This window comes from Anguilla rostrata, chromosome 18, assembly GCF_018555375.3.
Source record: "Anguilla rostrata isolate EN2019 chromosome 18, ASM1855537v3, whole genome shotgun sequence".
In the NCBI taxonomy this organism is placed as follows: domain Eukaryota; kingdom Metazoa; phylum Chordata; class Actinopteri; order Anguilliformes; family Anguillidae; genus Anguilla; species Anguilla rostrata.
The window spans coordinates 14,227,644-14,232,977 of NC_057950.1; the positions used below are offsets into that span (position 1 = coordinate 14,227,644).

The following is a 5,334-nucleotide window of genomic DNA, read 5'->3' on the forward strand; positions in this document are numbered from 1 at the left end:
GGCAGAAGTGGTTTGGGAGAAAACAAACCTAAAATAAACCTGCAATGATCAACTCCCATACTTGGGGAGATCGCAGTTACTAAATGTCTCCAAAAAGTAATTAAGAGGTCATTCTTGTTTATTTATTTATTTATTTATTTATGGTACGATTATGGTGTGAACTGAAAGTCTCTCATATTGTGTCATTTAATACATTCTACATGCAGCTACAGCAGTCGGGCTATCTGTTGTTTGGATAAATTACATGTTTCTCCATGAAGGAACTTACCATTTATGTATTTAGAAGGTCGCTAAATTAATTTCAAAGTAATTAATCTTATTTAATTGATTACTATTTTCGGGAATCAAATTATCGAATGCAATGCAATCACACTACACATTCAACAGGAAATTAAAAAGCGTAGCCAATACCAGTATCAAAATTACAACAATCTAAATTATTTACTGGTCCACACCGCTGCAAGAAACTTGCCCCCAACAGCACAACACATCCAAAACCCTGGCATCATCAAATCTCCACTACGCACGCAACACGCAAAGCCTCACCTGCATCACCAAGCTCATACGCATACGGGACACTGCGCGCTCTACTTCTAGCTACATAAATAAATCATTTCCTGCCAACAGAAAGATCGTCTCCATAAGTGTCAGCGCTTTGTTTCAGGCGGTTAATAAAATAATCTGTTTTGACGTCAGACATTTGACATACAGAAAGGCCAAAAACATCGTATGCGACGGTTTTAATAATAACAGAGCATACATTTGCGTCCTGTTTACCAACTTTCAGTTACTGTCAAGCAAACATATGGAATCCTAGCGTAGCAAACAAAATAAGTAAAATAAAAAAAAACGTGAGAACTTTCAAAGTCTATGTGCAAGACACAAGTTACAATCCAAGTGTCAAAGTAGGCTACTCGAAACCAATATGCGTGCTCTTCCTGCTCGTGATATATATCAGATTTAATCGTTTTTAAAGAACAGTGTTGACACGTGTATGGGTACCGTACGTTTCAAGCACACATTAGGCTACAATAATAGCGAAATTAAATTCACCTTCTCTTGGTTTAGTGGGACAGTATTCTATTAATAGTGTACCGTGTTCCAGCCACGGACTCACTCACCCAAACTGCCGGCGAAACCGTCCATTTCGGGAGGAAATATCCGAGCAGACACGAGGAGCTATTCCTGCAGTTGTTGGTGGCTTGGAGTTCCGTCCTATTTAGTCGACGAGAACTGGAGAAACACTCGTCTGTATCCAGACAGGCGAGTAAGAGGCTTCACGAGGACTCCTCTCGCTCGCGGTCGGCCGCTTTCGTGGTACCGGGCGACTGCCGAGTTGCAGTAAGTCTCTGTCCGGGCTATGCAACGCTTCTCTGGGACGCTCGCTCGCTTTCTCTCGCAGTACTCCGCTATCGCGCGCCTCTGCCAAGAGAGGGAGGGTATGTACTGCTCAGCTTTCGCGTTTCCGACTCCGCCTGCTTTGGCACATAGAGTTTCCCCCGGCGCAGTGAGCTGACTGGTTGAAACTGTAAGCATCTCACAGATACATCTGTTTATTTCAACTGGTAGACGCGGGTTTATTTGCGAGGGGGGTTTCCCTGTCTAACGCCCCAAAGCATCAGGAGCATGTTTCGTCTTTAGAAACACGATGGAAATAACTTTTATCTGTTGCTGTTGCTGTGCGGATCGGCACCATAGTGGAATACAAACATTTTGCAGCTATGCGCCAGGTCCTCATAGAACGGGCATGGAAACAATGGCGATGTGTGGGACACGTGCCAGCATAACTCTGGGTCCTTTTTTCTTATGCAATTTTCCATTTGTCAAATTTAATAAATGTTTAGGGTAATATGAACATAAGGAGACCCACTTATGACGCACCTTTATTGACCTAAAAGGTGAAACACCATTATAACACAGAACAAACATCGCTGTTGCCAATCACATTTCAATTTCACATTTGTAGTTAGGCTATTACTGATAACTCAGGGTCCTCACGTCCGGCAGCTGTGCTTCTACTGGCGGCTTCGGGTGCGCATGAAACTTTACGCGGACAGCGTCGTGCCACCATGGTTGCGCGAACCCCAACTGTCAGTCTCGGCCTTCAGTGCTGCCCCTTGTGGTGCTGATTATCGTTGCAAGAGACGATCCTATGAATAGAGAAAAGTGATAACCTCAGCGAGTTTCGTAGTAGAGGGGACTGTGTTGCCCTCCACAATGAAGCAAGTACTGTGGAACATTAGACGTCACTGCTTAATAGTTTATAATTCACAGCAATTATAAAAAGGAACTCACAACAAAGCCACTTTGACATTTTTTCACTGTTTGACATTTAGCAGACCCTCTCATCCAGTGCGACTTACTCAGATTACATTTTTACTTGCAGTCCATTTATACAGCTGGATATGTTGCTGAAGCAGTCCCCCCCTTTTTCCCTCTCACTCTGTAGGACAGGAACTTACTGAAAACCAGAATGTCTGAGTTGGGCCCAAGACCACGGTATGTGTTTTAACATAGTTCCCCCCCTCCCCATATAAATCAAAATAAAATAAACATTTTACACTTTCATCATATCCCTTTGGCTAGAGGGAGGTAGGGGTGTTGTCATGGGATGGCTGGATTGGAGGGGGGAAACTGGTTGTTACACGCAATAAAATAGGGCATTGTATATGTTTCACAAGCTCCCTTCTTCAATATAAAATATGATTTCAAAAAGTATTGACTTGTGTCAATTTGGGGTTGTTGGGGAGCATAGTCAGCTTCAGGCTACTAGCTGTTGGTGAAGGGTTACACCCGACTGTGAGAGCCAAATTCTGACCCTGCCAGGCAGCCTTGATGTCTCATTGTCTGAAGCCTTGCCTGGAGACTGAGGGTTTCAGTTAACAGGGTATTCCCCCCAGCTCACCATACAGAAGGTACTCCACTAGTGAATCTGCAGCTGCAGTCTGCCTGCACGATCAGCGAAAGAACTGCTGTCCTCCAGTGCAATGGCTGCACGGCTCCAAGGGACAGAAATGCATGCTCTTCCGCGCTCTCCAAAGTTTGTGTAAGATGACATCTCAAAAGGGACAGGCTTACAACTGTGATTGCAGAAAACTCATAAAGATTCTACGATTGGAAAACTGGGGAAAAGGGAAGAAAAGGGGAAAATTAAAAGTTAGCCACCATGCTATAGAAGTGTCAATCTTTTATTATTTGCTAAGCCAGAACCATTTTATTTCCTCTGTATCATTATTATATATTTGCTTGCCAAACACCCGAACAGGGGAAACATTAGAGTGCAGATAGAAATGCAATGTATATTACATATTATTGTGTTCAGTATATGGTTGGCAAGTCTGTGCAATAACAGAAAACTAAAAAGCAAAGTTGAGAATTATAAGAAACAATTTTTGTGGATATAACAAGTATGGCCAGAGTTAAACTGCCCTAGATTAAGATTAAACAAAACAATGACATACTATGAATGAAACAAAAAAAAATGAATTGAATAATAAAATTGAAATGCAAATTTTAACGTTCAGGTTCAGGAGTGCATTTATGTCAGTGACAACAACCGATTCTTGAGACTATGTCAGATGTGTAATGTGTGTGACACCATAACCGGCATCATTTCCATCAGGCACATTCAGTGGAAATCCCTCTACATTAAGTCCATGTCAGGAACAATGGCTATTTTGCCATGCGCAGCTTTTGGCCACACTTCTGTTTTTGACAGAGAATCGTGTGAGAGGTCACGATGAATGGGCGCTTGGGCTAACTCAGTTCAGACAGAGGGGAACTGTTCCTTACTCAGAAACGGACAAAATGCTATTCTCTGCTAGGGTCCTGAGAAATTCAGAGAGGCCGTATGTGCTTGTGTCGGGGAAGAAGGGGGGCATCTGGTCGTCTTAAGATGGAAGAGAATTAAAATAGTGTTGTCGGCTTCTATCATTCAGGACGATGTGCCCCGAATCACCCTCTGCTTCCTGGCAGCCCGACCGCACCCCCACCCCCCACCCCCCACCCCCACCACCCATATAATAAAAAAAAACAAAGCTCCTTTTATTCCAGCCTCTTGAAGGATGGAAATGAGAATGAAGTAGGACAAGTGAAATCTTTCTTACTCCGTCCTCCAGAAAGGACAGACGTGGAGCGGCGGCCTGTGGTTGCAGAACGCGGGGTAATGATTTTCTTCAGCTCCACGGGCGGTGAGTCATCGAGCAGCCCACGTGCTCGGTGTGAGCTTCACGCATGAGTGCCTCTTTCCGCATTCTTACCCAAACCGTCTGAATTCTCAATGTTTCTTTTTGTTTCGGTGGCAGATGGGGCTCATCCTGTCCGTGTCAGAGGCTTCCTGTCATGTCCAGATGTGGCTCAAAGGCAGGGGCCTCCAAGGGTAGGACGGAGTCTGAACATGTGGAGATGTCTGAACATGATTATTCTTAAAGCGCCACTAGAGGGCAGCAGTTCCACTGTTAATTCAAAAACCTTTAAGACTGTAATAACATGAAAAATTGGAAAGGAACATCTGTCCTGCTTCTGTGTATTGTGATTATTTCTCTTTGACACAAAAAAATAATTTCAAAGTAATATTATACCTGCATCTGTAAGCCTGCTTGTGCCAACTGTGGTAAAAGTTTTGATGTCCCTTTGTAAGAAAAGGGGCTCCCCCTAGCGGGTAAAACACTGCATTTAATAACTAATAACTTTTTTTTTTTTTTTACATTTATTTATTTATTTATTTATTTATTTGACAAGTAGACCGGTTCAGTCAGGGCATAAGTCAGTTGGCTTAAACATTGTACATTGTTGGTAAGTGGACACCTGAAACTGTAACAAGGAAACCACAAGCTCTAAGCTCACCACACCCTGGTGGGCTAAAGCTAGTTGTGCTCCTCAGGTCTAGGCTGTGAAGCTAAATAAATTATTTATGTTTCAATTTATATGAACCGACAAAAATTTAAAATGATGCATGACAGCATAAGAGCAACCAATGGCATTAAGGACCTTTTCTGTCATTTTGACAACATGTCTACTGCATAACCTAACTACTGCGCAGAACACACAATGGACAAACTGAACTGAGAGAGCCTCCCCTGCCCTCATTCATGCATTCATTCATAGATGGCCTGCAATGTGCTACCAATAATATGAAATTATTACAACAAAAAAATGAAATAAAATGGCAACAAGCGCAAAGACCTCTGAGGACACAAACCAAAAGTTAATGGAGGCCTTTGTCCTTCATGGTACCCCTTCATCCAGAACAGCTCAGCTGCTGCTAGCGTTGCTGCTACCGCTAGACCTGATTAATGGCAGCAGCATTAATACTGGCAGTAATTGCAGTGGCTA

The 5,334-nt window shown here is 43.0% G+C and overlaps 1 long non-coding RNA gene across 1 annotated transcript; it reads left to right on the top strand.

Annotated features, from left to right (window-relative positions):
* Positions 1 to 2,448: 2,448 nt before the first annotated feature.
* Positions 2,449 to 4,507, top strand: LOC135245056 (uncharacterized). The gene is made up of 3 exons (XR_010327134.1): positions 2,449 to 2,499; positions 4,119 to 4,190; positions 4,305 to 4,507. It is a non-coding gene; the product is annotated as an uncharacterized LOC135245056 (long non-coding RNA).
* The last annotated feature ends 827 nt before the right edge of the window (positions 4,508 to 5,334 follow it).